Genomic DNA, 19,610 nt, shown 5'->3' on the forward strand with positions numbered 1-19,610 from the left:
GACTATAAATAGGGGAGAAAATAATGAGGACGACAGGTGATCATGATTAAACAATCAGGATGAGAGGATGACAAGGGAGCGGGGTAAAAGTGACAGGACAAGGGAAACACGTGGTCTAATAAAAACTATACTGAGACCACGTGATCCTACACAAAACATGGGTCTGTCATGATTCTGCCTCAAGACTAGATTACCAAAGGACAAGAGGGCAGAATCATGACACTCTGTTTTCAAACAAAAAAAAACGTTTCATCCTACCTTCAGTGGTTCTTTTGTAAGCAGCTTTTGAATATGGGTAGGTTTCTGCAAAAACACCACATTTTGAGCAAAAAGCAGAGATAATTCAATTTTTGTGACAGACTTTTCATAGAGATCCCATTCAGAGCGATCTTTAAAACAGACACGGACATGCAGCATCTTGCCATAGGGCAATACTTCCGGGTTTAAAAAGTTGCGGAAGGGCGTTAATAGCGGTATTGCGGAAAGACGGAAAATCTCGTAATTGGCGGGAAGCGTTTTCGTTTAATTGACGAGATTCTTTTCTTCTTTTAAAGTCAATAAACGTAACGTCGTCCTTATTTTGCATTGTGTGTATTGCTAGCGGTTCAAAAGAGTCTGGTAATCCGCGGAGAATCAGAGCTATGGTTAGCCCGTCACTCATGGTTTCTCCTGCATCTCTCAGGGCAGTGATGAGGTTCTCTGCTCTTATTAAGTAGTCGGAAACACTCTCGTTGTCCGTCATGCGTAGCTGGGTTAACGATGTGTAAATATTTATTATGCGTGGCTTACTTTTTCCTGAATAATGCTCTTTCAGTATTTTCAGGGCTTCGGCCATCATCAGCAGCTTCATGTCTTATCAGTGATAGGCTTTTGTCATCTATCAGTCTTATTAACTGCGGTGCTAGATCTCCTGTCATCCTGGTTGCATTTTTGTAAACTCTTTACTTTTGCCAATGTGCTTACTTTGTTAAGCTCAATAACGCGTAATACGTCACGCAACAGACTTACTCAAGACGTTCGCTTGTTTTCTCTCCTGGGCCCATAACCTGTTGAACTCCGAGTGCACAGTTTTATCATAACTTGTGCAGACGTTACACCATGTATTCTCATCACTTCAGCATCCACTGCTTTATTATCCTCACATGGCAGAAGAACATGCCTGGACTTGGTTACAGCGTAAACACGTAGAGGCGTAATGACGTAATAATATGATGTCATCACGCCTAAGCGCAAAACAATGACAAGAGTGCAATAATTTAACAAGTATATTAACAATTATATTCTGTTCACCTAAAATGCTCTGATAATTCATCCACGCCTAAACCACATGTAATTGATGTCCGTTTCTCAATCCAAAGGCTGCAGCCTGCGGAGGTCGCATATGCAGGGTGCATACATCATCAAGCCTGGTTTATTTAAGTTATCTGACCATTACATTCGGAAGTCATAAGCATATTACAACAATTTACTATTAACTAAGAATAAAAGTCAACTTTATAATGGTTAATATTCTGAAACTAGACGTCTTGATGACGTATGGAGCCTAGAAATGCGACCTCTGGAGGTTGCAGCATTTGCATTGAAACACGGCTGATGTGTCACAAGCAAAATATACGTTTTAGGGCTGGGTACCAAACATCGATACTTTTATGGTATCGACACAAAAAACTCTGATACTATGAGTAACGATTTTTTTTTTCTTATTTTTAATTTGATCATTTTTATTTCGGTTCCTAAAAAAACAGTGTGAGCCTGTAGCATACTTTCATGTCACCTAAAGCGCCGGTGATTGGCTGTCCACCACCATGTGACGTGACGGGGAGGATTTCTGACTAGCAGTCTCGCAGTCACACAACACACGTGTTGTTGTTTTTTCTCATGTGTTCTACCGCGTCGTTTTACAATGCCAAAGAGGTCTAAAGTGTGGCTACGCTTTATAAAAGTGGATGCCAAGTCAGCTAAGTGCAACATATGCGATAAGAAGATTGCAACCAAAGGCGGCAATACCACCAATTTAATGAAGCACTTGACCATGCACGGGATCAATATAAAGGCAGAAAGTTGCACGGTTTTCGACTGTAAAAAGATCGAACCAGAGAAGCATTTCACCTCATCGCAACCAGACCCGCTCCCGTCAACATCATCTGGCATTTCTGGGATTGTAGCAGGTAAGAAAGATAACCTTTTTAGGGAACAGAAGTTAAAGAGACTGTTTACGCTAACACGAGTGGTTGAATGTGAGGATGCAACTCTGCGTTGCGCTGTGCTTTTACCTAGGAGCTATAACATTATTCTTTGACATGGGCAGGCAACATCTTTGTTTTTCCAACGTAACGTAAAGGTTACACATTTTAGAAGTACTTGACAGAGATAAGTGTAATTTCACTACTTTAAGTGGTAGTCAACGTTATGGGGATGTATTCGGTTTATGTATGTTAGCTTGTGCTGTTAGTCGGTTGCTGTAGCGTTAGTTCTGTCTATTTCACCCTTCACATTAGCCTCTGCTGCACCGATCCACCCTGATGTTAGGAATAGGAAGACAATACCAGAAAGTGTCAATCCCTTCACACTGGCAGCAAGAGGGAAAATGTCCAAGGAAAGACGAGATCAGTGCCACAGAGCAGTCACAAGTAGGCTTGCCGCGATAATCCGTGAAACGGTGATTACCGGTGCTTCAGCCTCTAACCGGTTAGATCACTTGCCCACCGCGACACCGTCTTTCATCGTTGTTTTGATATTTTTGTGTAATTAAATCATTTAGTTTGGTTAGAGAGAGCAAACACTAACAACTGATGTGTCTGCTGCCTGAATTCAGCGGAGCTGAACATGCGTCACGTCACAGAGCAGCCGCAGGTGTCAGATTTCATTTATTTCTGTCAGTGTGTACGAGACGAGTCGACCGACCAGACGATGCCAGAAGCCGTGTGCTTAATCGTTTTTGTTATAATATACATATATGCTGTTTAATATAAGCGAGATCGTTTCGTTGTTGTGTTTTTCATCAAGAAAATAATTAACCCATCATTCAAGCAACGCTTTATGGAGAAGTAGCCGGTTGCTCTGCTTGGGACTGGCGGGTTCTGTGAGAATTACCTGCGCACATTGACTCAAGCACTTAATTAAACCAGCTGTTGCACTTGCATTGCATGCAAATTCATATGCAATTTAACGCAGCATACGCAAGCGCTGCATTTAAACAGTTGCGTAATTCAAAAGTGAAAGTAAAATGTGCACGTCTGCATGCGCATTTTATAAGCCCCATACCGGGATCACCGGGTTTGTGACGCGCTGATTAACCGATGGGAAAATTCTGTCACCGCGGCAACCCTAGTCACAAGGTTTATTGTTAAAGGTTTGCTACCTTTTTTGACAGTGGAGACCCCATGGTGGAGGTGAGCAAGCTATCAATATAAAGGGAGTTTTTTTAGTAGTTAGTACTATATATATATATATTAGGCTTGTTGCGATAGTCGGTGAAACGGTGATTACCGGTGCTTCAGCCTCTCACCGGTTAGATCACTTGCCCACCGCGACACCGTCTTTCACCGTCGTTTTGATATTTTCTTGTAATTAAATCATTTCGTTTCGTTAGAGAGAGCAAACACTTACAACTGTATGTGTCTGCTGTCTGAATCCAGCGGAGCTGAACGCGCGTCATCACAGAGCAGCGGCTGCGGGTGTTAGATTTCATTAATTCCTCAATACTGCGGCAAGCAGACGATGGCAGAAGCCGTGTGCTTACTCGTTTTTGTTATAAGATGCATATATGATGTTTAATGTAGGCGAGATCGTTTTGTTGTTGTGTTTTTCATTAAGAATAATAATAAACCCATCATTCAAGCAGCGCTTTATGGAGGAATAGCCGGTTGCTCTGCTTGGGACTGGCGGGTTTCTGTCAGAAGTACCTGCGCACATTGACTCAAGCACATAAACCAGCTGTTGCACTCGCATTTACACGCAAATTCATACGCGATTTAACGCAGCGTACGCAAGCGCTGGATTTAAACAACAGTTGCATCTAATTCAAAAGTGAAAGTAAAATGCGCACTTCTGTCCATTTATAAGCCCCTCCCACCCGGTGAAACCGGTAACACCGGGTTTGTCACGCGCTGATTAACCGGTGGGAAAATTCTGTCACCGCAACAACCCTAATATATATTAGGGATGTGCATCGATGCATCGCGTTCCCATTGAAAAGACCTGTCTAAAAATCGATTCTGAATCGTAAGGCTCCGATTCAGTGTTTCATCTTTCATGCACAGCTTGTTGATATATTGCAGTGAATTATAAACAGAGAAAACATTATATAATGCTACATGTTCTTAGTGTTTTTTAGGTCATTGTTTTGTGGGTGACAAAGTGTGTTTGTCAGCTGAGTTGATTTGAGACCTGAATAAAGTGTTTTGGTAGTTGTAGTGCATTTTGAATGTGAAATGAACTGCTTTGCAAAGCTGAAAGTTTGTTAGGAGAACTGTGTGAAGAGTTTTGTAAAAGTGACCTAAGAAGTGAGGAATGTGTCCTAGTGTCTGTAAAAAACTGTAACTCTTCTCACTCCTCCTTTTCTTCCACCCTCTACCCTTCTTCTCCCACCCTCTCCTCCTCTCACTCTTCCTGTTCTCCTTTTTATTTTTTGCACTTGTTCTTATTTTATTTTTTGCCTTATTTCTTTTCTCTTTTTATAATTGTTGTAAATGAGATACATGTGTTAACAATTATGAAATCTGCATTTGAAGTGGCTAATTGAGAACACACCAAGTGCAATTGAAAAATTATCATATATTTTTGTGATTTACGTAAAAAAAAGTTACAATTGTGTTTTTGTATTACATTAAATTTTTGGTTGGCTGTATGAACTGTTACAAAAACATTAAAGAATCCTGTGCACAGTGTTTTGAGAAAATTATGGATGTGATTTGTAGTTTGTATGAAATTAATGAAAACTTACAAAATGTTCAGTTCACTGTGTAAACTGTTTTGAGAATAGTTACCGAAGTTTGGAGAAATGTGTCAAATCGATTGAGAAAAACAGAACTCTTCATGTTATTACGCCGCATTCAGACAGCTAGCGATGTTATCGCTGTGTTGCCCATCTCTTTCAATGAGGCGTTTCTAAATCTGCTTGTCATAAACAAATGAGTACCATCCACCCCAATAACTGACGAGAGAAGGATGACGTGAACTCCACTGCTTCGTTATCATTATTAGTAGTCGCTCCCGAAATCCGCTCGACATTTGCATAAAGTTAAACTTTTCTTAACTTGCTCGCGTCGCTGGACACGCCCATAGGGTCGCCAATGGTCACTTTCGCTCGTACCTCCAGAAGTCGCCCGGTTTCCATTGAAATGAATGAGATTGCGTCGCTCTGCTACTGCTGGTCGCTGGCTGTCTGAATGGGGGGTTAGGTGAAAGTGTCTGGAGATGCCACGGGGAACAATATGGTGCTTGCAACATCATTCAGCATGAATGGTTTTGTGAATAGAACATTATTGGGGCCTCATTTTATAAAATGCTGCATACGTCCTTATGATAATTTCTCAAAAGCGCACATGTATTATTCATAAAGCAGATGTACACATAGAAATCACACATAGGCCTCACTTTCAGACGTGAGATCTATAAATTGCAAATAAGCTTGAAATTGTGCACTGCTGAACAGTTTTCTGCCTTTAAATGATGCCTAATTGGTGTCATTGACATATAAAAAGCACCTCTTAATGTTTAAATCCTTTTCAATCAGCAAAAATGGCTTATATTTCCAAATTTGGCTCTGGGTCAGGCTGGGCAGTGCTGCAGTAGAGATGTCAGGTACCGTTCAACAGCCTTAAACACGATGTGCAGTGGGATGCTGATCAACTGAAGCAACAAGGAGAAATCTGAATTGCAGATGTGGCCTTGTTATTGGTGGATGAGGTCTTTATCAATCTGGAACACACAGATGGAGGTCCTTTACAGTGAATTTTTGCTCTCCTGAACTTCACCTTGTTGCAAATGGCAGATTTTGCCTTTCTAGACAATCGACTCAGAACTTTGTGTGATCTGTTTTAGTCTCTGGACACAGGCCAGAAACACAGAACTTGTTGTTGTTCTGTTACAATATCTTGGGGAGATTCAGAACTTGATATGTTACTGTAACAGTCTCTAGCACACAGTCCACACAGGGTGCTAGTGATCTGTTATAATCTCTGGGGGAGACTCTGAATGATGGAGGATATGTTATGTCTTTCTTGATGGGAGACCTAGTACCAGTGGCGGTTCTAGACCATTTCAACTGGGGGGTCGGGGCAATCTTGGGCCAGTTGTACTGTTAGAGGGGCCAGTTACATTTAGACCTTATTCTTGTCATATAATTTTCTGCACTGCACTAAAGGCATTAACAGGCAAAATACCATGTTTATAATCATTCAACAATGTATTTGCATTTCAACTTTATTTTTTACATTTGCATTACATCATTCAGTATCAGTCACAGTAACTAAGAAGGGATAGTTCACCTTAAAATGAAAATTCTGTCATCATTTTCTCATCCTCATGTTGTTCTAAACCTGTAAGAATTTCTTTTTTCTGATGAACACAAAAGAAGATATTTTGAGAAATGATGGTAAACACACAGCTGATAGTTGACCACTGACTTCCATAGTAGGAATAAAAAATAAAATGGAATTGAATGGGTACTGTCAACTGTGTGCTTACCATCATTTATCAAAATATCTTCTTTTGTGTTCATCAGAAAAAAGAAATTCATACAGGTTTAGAACAACATGAGGAAGAGAAAATTACATAATTTTCATTTTAAGGCAAACTATCCCTTTAAGTGCACTTATTACTTCGTCTGTCTACTGTATCTTAGTATTTTTCAGTTTTCCATTATTTGCTGATGAGAATAAATTTATATATTTATTTTACCACCTTCATTTTTACACTTTATCATGTCTTTTTGTTGTTATTACTATTGTTATGAAAACCCGCAAATGGTTCTATGATACTGTTGTGTTCTGCTTTAAGCAGTCCCTCTAGAAAATATTCTGCATTGTTTTGTGTTTCGCGTTGTTTTCTGTACCGCGTTGTTTTCTGTTGCATTCCATTTGTCTATTAACGGATGTAAAAAACAAAGATCGCAAAAAAATTTGTACAAATAATTTCTCACCCCACATTAAGGGGGTCCACAAGGGGGTCCAAGCTTGTTGTATTTCTTAACCTTTCTTCACTGTGAAGAAATTGTATAGTTTGTATAGTTTTAAGTAGATTCTTAGATTCTCCTGTATTTTACCATTCTATCCCGATATCATCCTGTTTAAAGGGGACATATATATGTGACCTATTTTCTCACATGCTTGCAGAGAATAGTTTACCAAAAGTTACTGGTATCTTTATCACATTTTCTAGGTTGATAAGAGCACTAGGGACCCAATTATATTACTCAAGCCTCTGGGGTCCGACCATTTGGGGACACTGGCAGAGGTTCTGACATGCTCTTACATTTGGTCTTTTTTCAGTTGCTTTGAACATTTTAATGGCTAATACCACATTACACTGTATTCAACACAAACTGTGCTAAAATAAAATGTGAGCAACATGTCTGAAAACTTTTATATTTTTAAAGGGGACAGAGAATGAAAAACCATTTTTACCTTGTCTTTGTTGAATAATGGTAGTCTACCCGCATTCACGAACATACAAAAAGTGCTAGACATGCTTAACATCTCAGTCTCATAGAAATTCCTCTTTTAGAAATGTCAGCCAGAAAACAGCCCAATCTGAAAAACTGATGCTTATGACATCACAGGCATCTAACTGCCCCTCCACTTTAAAATAATTGGCTACATTTTTTGAGTGGCAGCAAAGTCAGCCAATCAGTAATGAGATTGCAAGTTAAACCAGTAGGGGGAGCCAAATAGGTGCAAAACCACTTGTTTAAAATCCCCCACCCGAAAAGAGCTATCTGAAAATTTTTTTTTGTCTACATGTCACATCACAGAACAAGGATAAATACTCTGTTCAATCATTCTATGTCACCTTTAAGTAAATTATGTTTATGCATGGTTAGTAAAAATCAAAAAATTTAAGGTTGCTGAAATAAGGCAAAGGAACACAAACAAAAATGTTTTTTCACCAACAAAGAAGTACTGGATCTTGTAGAGTTGGGAATTTGCTACAAAAAGATGTTAAAACCATTTTACCCACTTATTCACATGAACCAATATATTGCTTTAACTTTTGTAAGACACTTTTTCTTGTGTAAAGGCAATATGCAAGGAAGGGTCAATAGACGTGAATATTGATGTGATTTACACCTGGAGATAAAGACCCAACCCCCTAATGCCTCAATGAGTTGTGCTAGAATGAATTTGAGGAGACTTAAAGAGAAAATGTTTGCTTGTAGTTTAATAACAAAATAGTGTACAATAAAATAATAAGTATCAAATGTAAATTTTTGTACACATACATTAAGTAGACACATGTTTGTCAGTTTGGAAAACAGTTCCTGAAGATATAAGTGAACATCACATGACTGGCAAGTCTTTATGTCTAAGCAATGCTAAGAAACTGACACACAAAACTTCATGTGTCTCATGTTACCATATAACTTTACGTCCAAAAAGTGTGAATATGTCTTTCCACTTCAAGGTTTTGTACTGATGGGAGTGATGCAGACCTGTAAGACAGTTATAAACAGCGGTAACACTTTACAATAAGGGTGCACTAATAACCATGAATTCATGCTTAACTAATGCACCGATAATACTGAATTAATGTATTACTAATGATTATTTAAGCTATTCATTAGCTATTCATTAATGATTGCCTCATTAGCAACTAATGAAGAGTCTGTCTGATTAATAGATTAGTTCCTATATGAATTGTTATTAATTAAATATGTAATTGTGGATTAATTCCATCATCACTTCTTTTATGAACTAATAGTGTTAATAAATTTGTTAATTACCACAATGAGCTAAAGCCTTATATTTCAACTTCCAGATAATACAGGTAAACTAATATGCATTAATACATTATTAATTACAGCATTAGTAGTGTTGTAATTAATACTATTACTAAATAATCAGTTAATAATGATGTGCCCCAACAAGTAAAGTCACAACATAATGATATATTTGCAAACCATTAGCTAATGATTAATTAATAATTAATGACCATCACTAGAGTTTATAAAAGCTATTTATTAAACACTGTTTCCAAAAACATTGCCAAAAACACATTTCCATAACACACTACATTTAAACACAACATTAAAACATAAAAAATAATATAAAATGAAATAAAACAAAAAGAAGACTGATCAAAATTAGACAACACGTTCAGATACCTCACAGTTATCTGTATTAATCTGGCACCCGTGCTAATACATAACACAAATGTACATTTTTAAGTCCAACTGTTTCAGCCTGTCAGTTGTACAAGTGAAGTCGATGTCCTAAGACACGAAACGATCGGTTTGTGTGAAAAACCAAACAGTATTTATATAAATTTTTTTACCTCTATCCATTTTTTTACACTATCCAGAGCAACACGTGCACTCACCTCAACGTCTTATTCATCTAATGTTTAATGGCGGGTTGCGAAACAACTTCATAGGTGCATACCGCCCCCTACTGTAACGGGTGCACAGCATGAGGGCGCTTATAAACTATACGGGGCTCCCGATACAGTAGGTGGCAGTATGCACATATAAAGTTGTTTCGCAACCCGTCATTAAACATTAGATGAATAAGACGGTGATGAGAAAAATAAACAAAACGGTGATGTGAACGCACGTGTTGCTCTGGGGTTAGTGTTTTATTAGAGGTAAAAAAATATATATAAATACTGCTCGGATTTTCACACAAACCAATCGTTTAGTGTCTTAGCACATTGATGTGTCGTCACGAGCCGCAGGGTTTAATTTGGATTTGTCTGTGCATGTTTTTTTTTCTCTATCAGAGTTTGTTACCATCCAATTTTTACGACTGACAGACTGAAACGGTTGGACTTAAAAATGTACATTTGTGTTATGTATTAGCACGGGTGCCAGATTAATACAGATAACTGTGAGGTATCTGAACGTGTGGTCTAATTTTGATCAGTCTTCTTTTTGTTTATATTTTTTATGTTTTAATGTTGTGTTTAAATGTAGTGTGTTATGGAAATGTGTTTTTGGCAATGTTTTTGGAAACAGTGTTTAATAAATAGCTTTTATAAACTCTAGTGATGGTCATTAATTATTTATTAATCATTAGCTAATGGTTTGCAAATATATCATTATGTTGTGACTTTACTTGTTAAGGCACATCATTATTAACTCATTATTTAGTAATTGTATTAATTAACACACTACTAATGCTGTAATTAATAATGTATTAATGCATATTAATTTACCTGTATTATAAGGCTTTGTGGTAATTAACAAGTTAATTAACAGTATTAGTTCATGAAAGAAGTGATGATGGAATTAATCCACAATTACATATTTAATTAATAACAATTCATATATGATCTAATATATTAATCAGAAAGACTCTTCATTAGTTGCTAATGAGGCAATCATTAATGAATACCTAATGAATAGCTTAGATAATCATTAGTAATACATTAATTCAGTATTATCTGTGCATTAGTTAAGCATGAATTCATGATTATTAGTGCACCCTTATTGCAAAGTGTTACCTAAACAGCTGTTAGCATATATTGTCCACAGAACTACCACATAAGCTTACATACATAACTGATGGGTAAATATCACTGATAGCACTAAATACAGATAAACTGTACATAAACTACATTCAGAACATCTCAGATTTACATTTGCAGTGCTTAGTTATATAAAAAGCGGTTTTAAGATGACTTTTCAGAAGACAGAATCGACTTATTGTTTATAGCTTCTGTTTTTAACAATGTTTATTGCGTGTGTTTCTGCAAGCGCGTATGAACTTTAAAAACACATGGCATATGTCCATGTGCGAATACTCGCGTCTCCTCACGCGTAAACAACACGGCACTCGTTAAAAACGGCGTTGTGTTTGAAGTGCAATGTATGGAATCATATTACAGCACACACCTTACTAAAAGTTGCCATGAAGGATACATGATAGTGAATTAACGTTACTGTGTCCAAACAGCACGGCATGTAGAGAGTTATCCGCCATTACGCGAGTACACGCATCCTCGTTTGTAAACAATTATTTCTTAATCCGAAGCGTGCAGTTTGCAGTGCTGAGGTTGCATGCAGGCTGAACTGCACAAGCCATAAGCATATAACAGTTGAAGTTGACAGGTAACGTCCACGCTAACTGGAAAGCCTCTAGGCAAAGTTTTGAGCTTTATTTGTTAGCTATTGGACTCAACAAAAGAAACGATTGGCGGAAGATAGCTCTGTTGCTAACTGTAGCTGGACCGCTGCACTGGAGATATACAACACGTTCCTCTTTTCGGAAGAGAAAAAAGACATGCTGCCCACAGTACTGAGCTATTTTGAGGATTACTGCATGCCGAGAAAGAAAAAAATATATGAACGGTATGTCTTCAGGAACAGAATCCAAAAAGAGACTGAATCAATAAAACAGTGACAAACTTTCGCCTTAAGAGTCAATCCTGCAATTTCGGCACATTGTGTGACTCCATAATAAGGGATCAGATTGTAATAGGGGTTCAGGACAAGAGAGTAAGGATGCTGGTTTTTAAAAGAGACATAATTTACCATAGAAAAAGCAATTGGTATATGTCAGGCTGAGGAAAGTATAAAGATACAATTGAATTCATTTGAAAATTAAAGTGAAACTGCTGTTGTTGATATGGTGCAAAAACACAAAAAGAGATTTGATAAGCGACAGCCACAGAAATCCAAATGGAATCCACAGGTCAGAGACTGTGAGAGATGTGGAAGTAAACATGCTCCACAAGAATGTCCAGCTTATGGCAAAGAATGTTGAATGATTCTTGCATCTTAGAAATATCTCAAAAATACGCCATATGCTGTCTGCATCAGATGCAGAAAGGCTTATCCACGCTTTTATGACCTCTAGGATACACTATTGTAACTTGTTTCTAGGGGGATGTCATGCAAATCAGGTAAACAAGTTACAGCTGGTTCAAAACGCTGCCGCAAGAGTGCTTACTCTATCTAAAAAGTATGACCACATAAGTCCAATTCTGGCATCTTTACACTGGCTACCAATATCACTAATCACCTACAAAGCCTTAAATGGCCTAGCCCCCTTGTATCTTAGAGAATTACTAGCAGAATACAATCCTGCACGTACACCGCAATCACAAAATTCTGGCCACTTAATATCCCTAGAATATCAAAAGTGTCTAAAGGTGGTAGATCCTTTTCCTACTTAGCCCTTATGCTCTGGAATAATTAACCAAATAATGTTTGAGTATCAGACACAGTTGATCAGTTTAAATCTAAACTTAAGACATTCTTCTTTAACAAAGCGTTCACATAAAATGTCTGGTAAATGTACTTATCCAGCAATAGTTAGTTTGTCTGGAATAAAGCATTCACATAACTTATCTGGGTAATATACTTATGCCGCAATAGTTAGCCTGTCTGGAACCGAGCCGATTTAAACAACAATACTGTATGACACTTGCATTACATGTGAACGGCCCCTACACTAATACGATTTTGTTTCTCTCTCCCTGTCTCGTCCTCGACCCCGGGGACAATGATACAAACAGACCCAGTTCCTGCTTCTGCCGATGCCTGACCAATGACCACCGGCGGAACCAGTTTAATTCACTTACCCGTTCACATACCCCGATAGCATTTATATATATATGTGACCAGTCACGGAAAGTAGTGACACAAGCCGGATCTGGGGCATTTTGAGTTATTCACAGATTCACATTTCCAACGATGTGTAACACATGGAAATCTGATAAGATTTGGAGAAGTTGTGGCCATTTGAATATAACACATTCAAGAAAGAGAATGCCGAGAACTTTTCCCTGGCTGGAGAGACAATAGGGCTCATTTACATCTCATTTAGCTAAGCCATACCCCCTGTAAAGCCGTTTTGAGATACAGATGTTCTAGCATCATATGTAGTCCCAGGTGAAAAAGAAATATATTTAAATAGTATTTTTTGGGACATACTTAATATATTTAAAAGCTACTATACTAAGTGCATATTAAATGTATTATATTGAACCCACTTCAAATATATTAAATGCATTTCAAGATATATTTAAAGTCAATTTTAATCTATTTGCATTATATTTAATATATTGAAATTGTGTTAAATTGGAACAACTTCAAATATATTTAGTGCAATTTAAGTGTACTTCTTTAAAATTCATTTGAAATGCACTTCTCATACACTTAAAAATACAGTTAGAATACATTTAAAGCCTAATTTAACTGTGCTTTAAGAACACTTTAATAGTACTTCAGCATATTAGAAATATACTAGCATTACATTAATAGAAATGTATTAGCATTACACTTCTATTTTATTATAAAGCTGTTTTTAATATTTAAAATGTTATATTAAAATCATTAAATTTTAAGACACATACACAGATTTTGAATACAGAACAATTTAATATACTTCATATTGTGTTGTGTACATTACAAAAATACCTAAAGTAAATTAATCAAGCACAGAGACATACATAATCTCTTGACCAAAGAGAAACATATAAAACAAATATCAGAGAAATGCAATTACAGAGCTACTTCTATCAAATTGTACAACATTAACATTAAATGTATTAATGAAAAGTACACTATGAATATGCAATCACTAAATATTCATAAGCAATGATTATATAATAATCATAATGTAATTCTCTGCATAAAAAGTTAATGAAAAAAAATGTTTAAGTGCAATTTAAAGACGGAGTGCACAATGTTTGAAAAACGCTTTGGAAAAGGAAATTGGGCCGACTACCAAAACACACTTTGTAGCCAACCAGCAGTAAGGGGCGTGTCTACTAACTGACATCCTTGCCGGGGTTGCGTATGTGTGTGGTGGCTCTATCAAAAGAAGGTCCAGATTCTATTGGGGTAGAGGCATGTTTGTTTAGGTAATTTCAAATGTTAACATTGGCTTTCAAAAATAGTGCACTCTGCCTTTAACCAACTTAAGATAAACCTATAAAAAGCTGAACTAAAACACAAAACAGTTTAGATGTCACATGTTTAAGTGGAGGGTGACTTCTTCTTGCAATTCAGACACCGTAGTAATTGAAGACTGCTTTATCACACGGTCTGTGAAAAGGAAACAGAATATACCAATTAACCAATAATGAATGCACATTTGGATATCCATGTTTAAAATAAATTGGCATAGATATGCATGTATGGAAGTTTTGTAAACTTCTCAGTTTACCTTTTAAAGCTTGACTGTGTCCTCATCAAGCGTGTCAGTTTTATCTGTCAGAGCACTCTACAAGTGGGAATGAAGATAGGATTAGAACAGGCTCATGAAATAAAGCAACCTGTGTGTATTACAGGATATGTTTTACATTGATAATTGTGTTTTATTTGAACCTAGATCATTTTCCATTGTTCGTCTATTGTGGTCTTGCAAACTTAACACTCTGGGGTCGGCTGCGGCGCGGGCGCCGCAAACTCTTTATTTTTCGATCACTCCCCAAAGAGACTTAGATAACTCTGCTGATTTTTGACATACAGATATGATTTATACATCATTTAAAACGTAGAATTGTCTAGTTTTTTTCTGTCCACTCCCAATAAAAACAGCATGTTGTGCTTTTCGCAAAATTAAGAAAATAAACATAATGCGCGTTTTGTTCTCTCTCCCTCAGTGAAGTCCTTTCAGAAACACGTCAGAAAAATGAACTGTAACTTAACGAATATTTGTCATATAAACAAAAGATAAATGTCTACATAATGCTTGGAATGTCTGCTTTTGGAAGATGTAAGTGAAATCGAAAACAAATATTGTAATTCGTTGTTAACTGTATTAGAAGAGAGAGATGTACCGTCTTTCTTCTGTTGCTTCATTATCTATAATGAGCCACGCCCCGCTCCATTGAAGAAAAGAGCAGACATCATCCATATTCATTAGTCAACCCCACAGTCAATGGACATTCCATTCCGTCTCTGCAGCCAGCCATTCACTGCTGTGTTGAGTTTTAATCCGAGTGCTGGAAACATGACATCTACTTGTTTACTCGTGACTGTAACTAAAGTTATCTCCAGACGCGAGTGTGACTCGATCGACGTCCAAACGCACACACAAACACACAATGCCTCATATTTGAAGCGCTTTGTGGTATCATTATAAAAGATGCGATTGCACACATCACATACTTGTTTACTCGCGCCTAAATCTCCAGACAGACGCGAGTGTGTGTGCTTCGTCAGTGTGACGGGATCGATGTCCGACATATAAATCCTTATTTACTTGCGGATGTGTGTCAGTTTCTCCAGACGCGAGTGTTTTCTTTGTCTTCCGTCAAACAGCTGAGGCGACGGGAACGCACATACACAAACACGCGAGTCAGGAAACTCGACGCGCTTTTTGGTATTCTTATAAAATACGCGATTGCAAACAGTACAATCCTTATTTATTTGCGTCATATCTCCGCACAGCAAGTTTATTAAACACAGGATCACTCGCATGTGCACACATTCACTGCTTTCATGATCAACACGTGAGGTAATGGCGGCGGCTGTAAACAAACATTGATAAGTTTATCACGCGTGTCCCTGGTTGTGTTTCTACTATAATGATTACAAAAACACAAATAGGAGTCCAGACAACGATAGGCAGTTGTTCTTTTGAGCTTTTTACTGCACAAAAGTAAACCTCTCGCTGGCCAACCAAACACTAACCCTGTGTTGAAGTGTGTTCATTTTACGATGGCCAAACAGTATCTTTACCAGGATTAGGCTACCATGGATTTTAAAAGGTAACTTATACTTGTGAAATGAATAGAAAATATTTCAATAGAAATATATATATATATATATATATATATATATATATATATATATATATATATATATAATGTGTGTGTGTATTTACATTATATTGAAAAGTAAACCTTATCATGGTTTTACTACAGAGGTAGTTACATTCCTGTTGAACATCCCCACAAGGCTCATTATTCAATTCTTTTGTCTCTCAGCTGTCAATCACTGATTATTCAGGAGCTTTCCTGCCTCCACGCATACAGCCTCTCTCAAGCAAAAGTGTCTTAGAAATTGTAAATCAATATCTTTCTTTATGTGAATGAGTAGGCAGAATGATTTTCACATCATTTTGAAGAAAAAACTCTAGACTACTAGATCCAGTTTGGAAAGTCTTGGGAAACATGTTAAGAATGAGTTTTGTGGAGTTATATCAGTGACTTAAAAATTTTGCTTTTTCAAAAACCACGCATAAACATTTTTCTCTCAAAAATACAAACATGTACATACATGTTGATTATATGATATTGTAGCCCAGTTTGTGATGAACACAGTGTTATGAGACTTTTGCCATTAATATGTTTTTAAGCAACTGAAAAAAGCACAAATGTCAGTGCATGTCAAAACTTCCCCAGGGCCCTAAAAACCCCTTAGACCCCAGAGGGTTAAGGTTCACCTCTGTTTAAGAAGATTTAAGGAAATCAGAAATGATGCCAAACAGGGCTCCAGACTGCTATCAAATGGTGGCATTTTGCCACCTAAATTTGAGAGTGTGCCACTGAATTTTACATCCGGTCGCACATGTGCGACCAGCAAATTTGACCTTTTTTTTGTGATATGACCACTGATCTATATAAATGACTGGATTGCGCATAGAACGCTTGACGTAACTGCGTGAGGTGAAGCCAGCGCAGCGTTCGAGCCGCCATCTTGGTATACCCAACCGGCAGAGAGCGTAATTGACTTCCATTCAAAATCATGATCAAAATGTACCCCCTTTACAGCGTATCAGTTACACAAGGTTAGTTTTTAGGATATGTGTAAGTTAATTATTTGTTAATTCTGGTGTTATTTGCAATGTTTATGTTTTAATCGGGCAAGATAATGGATTTATAAAAAAACGTTAAGGTGAGTGTGTCTGCTGCATTTGCTAATGACACGGGTATAAATAAAGTTTTTTTTGACATTCAGCTACACTGTGACGGTCAGCGTTATATCTCTAAATAAGTTTAGGTAACTTGTAAGTTAAGATAACATAATTACAAAACTAGCAAATTATTGCATGCACATACTGTACAAAGCATGATTATTTATTTAGATTTCAGAATGAGCACGTTTATTGTCATTAATACTAAATATGCTGCGGTCTGTCTGCTGATCTGATACTGTAATAAAGATGAATGTATAATAACTGTTTAAAATGCAAAATGTACAACTTTCAGTAAATAACTATTTACATGCTTTGGACGTTTGTGTTGTAATAATGTACAGGGTAACTTCAGATATAAAAACGAAGATGAGTAAAGTGATGTTTTATCATTAAAATCTGATAACGTCCATTGATTAAATAGAACGTTTGGGTATACCAACATGGCGGCGCGGTGGCTTCACAAGTGTGACGTCATGCACAATCCAGTCATTTATATAGATCAGTGGATATGACACTAATCTGAAACAGCACATTGTACTTTCTGAATCTATAATTAAAGTATTTATTAGTAATACAGTCTAAATTAGTAGACATGTGAATATTTGGTTAGCATGTTGCTTTACCGTGTGTGCCCCTAAATTTTCTGGTTGCGCCCCTAAAATTTTCAGTTGGGGGCCACTGTGCTCCTAGTAAAAAAAGTTAGTCTGGTGCCCTGCCAAATGGTGCAATGATGACTAGGCCAAGTCCCTTACAGCTTTACAATAAAAAAACGTTTTTTTACAAGAATAATTCAAAAGGACAGAAATTAGCCACCTGGAATGGATGTGTTGCAAAGTTTTTCTTCACTCCACATTTGCCGCGATTCAAAAATGTCAATAGCAGTTGATCTGAAAAACAACAGGCAGGTAAATGATGATTAATGATTTGTTTTCGTTTTAAGATTTACTTACCCCGAGTACAATATATTAAGACAATATAATATAATCAAACCCAGCCTCGGCAGTTTTACAATCTCTCATAAAAGTATCCCTTCTTACAATGTCATTTTTGTGTCCATATGTAATTAGAAATACATTTAAAAATAAACAAAAAGACAATAAGGTTGTCAAGATTGAACTGATATAAACATTAGCCATTGAACATTACTGGAGTTATAATAACCATAATGGTCATATCATGGTATTTTCAGGTAAGACAGCTCAAACATTCATTTTAAACTAACGTTAGCGTTGCAAGAGAAACATTAGAAAAACTTAAACGTGAAATCAAATAGCAACAACAAACTTACCACCAAGAATAAGTCTTTCTATGCGCTATATCTTCATTTGTTCCTGTCTACTTGGGATCTGGTTGGTCATATTTATGTCGCTGTGCTAAAAAAAATTAAAGGTTTTAATGATTTCTGAAATGCTTAAGAGAAATGCCTAACGTTAGTCAGAAAATAAAGATGTTCCAATTACCACACGCAACACAGACATAACGTTACATAAAGAAGCTGGGTTAAATGTAATGTAATGTTTTACTTATTTAATAGTTAACTAAATAAAGAAATGTGAAAATCTGTCATCACTTACCCTCGTGTTGTCTCGTTCATCTCCAAACAAAAAGCGAAATACTTTTTCCCTCAACGTCAGATCCACTAAAACTGCTCATATTTTAAATCGAGTTGTTTTATCTTAGTCCTCTGGTGAAATATGATCGCCGATTAATTAAATAAATACGTTTAATGCAGAGTCGCCATCTAATTTAACAGTTTATACGTTTAATGCAAGCAACCGCATGCACCGTGAACAACTGAACTAAACTGAACAAGTTTCAAATAGCACCGTGACGTGTTACTATGACAACAACCAATCAGGTTTAGTCACGTGTGTCACGTGTGTTGTTTGAAATTAAACAAGTAAGATTTTGAAATTAAACAAGTAAGATTTTAAGCAAATCTTTGAAAAAATAGCTTATTGTGCAATCGGAATGATATAATGTTGAAAGGCTTGAGGAAAGTTCAATGTTAGCTTATTACAATTAATGAATCATGTTTTGAAAAAAGTATGTTTTATCCAAATATACTAAAACTTCACTAGAAGTACATTTGTGTTTAGCATATTTCTTAAAAGTGTAATTATGCATATATTTATTACCAGCATACTTTTAGTACACTTAATATAAATACATTAAAAATATTCTTAAGTTTAGCATATTTCTTAAAAATGTAATAAAGCATATATTTATTACCAATGTACTTCTAGTACACTTAATACAAATACATTAAAAATATTCTTAAGTTTAGCATATTTCTTTAAAATGTAATTAAGTATATATTTATTACCAATGTACTTCTAGTACACTTAATATAAATACATTAAAAATATTCTTAAGTTTAGCATATTTCTTAAAAATGTAATTAAGTATATATTTATTACCAATGTACTTCTAGTACACTTAATATAAATACATTAAAAATATTCTTAAGTTTAGCATATTTCTTAAAAATGTAATTAAGTATATATTTATTACCAATGTACTTCTAGTACACTTAATATAAATACATTTAAAATATTCTTAAGTTTAGCATATTTC

The 19,610-nt window shown here is 36.3% G+C and overlaps 1 long non-coding RNA gene across 1 annotated transcript; it reads right to left on the bottom strand.

Annotated features, from left to right (window-relative positions):
* Window positions 1-13,346: 13,346 nt before the first annotated feature.
* LOC135772990 (uncharacterized) lies at window positions 13,347-19,289 on the bottom strand. The gene is made up of 5 exons (XR_012335600.1): window positions 18,608-19,289; window positions 18,322-18,406; window positions 17,847-17,920; window positions 14,334-14,390; window positions 13,347-14,212 (listed from the first exon to the last, which is right to left on the bottom strand). It is a non-coding gene; the product is annotated as an uncharacterized lncRNA (long non-coding RNA).
* Window positions 19,290-19,610: the final 321 nt, after the last annotated feature.

Source organism: Paramisgurnus dabryanus, chromosome 21 (genome assembly GCF_030506205.2).
Source record: "Paramisgurnus dabryanus chromosome 21, PD_genome_1.1, whole genome shotgun sequence".
NCBI classification, from domain to species: domain Eukaryota; kingdom Metazoa; phylum Chordata; class Actinopteri; order Cypriniformes; family Cobitidae; genus Paramisgurnus; species Paramisgurnus dabryanus.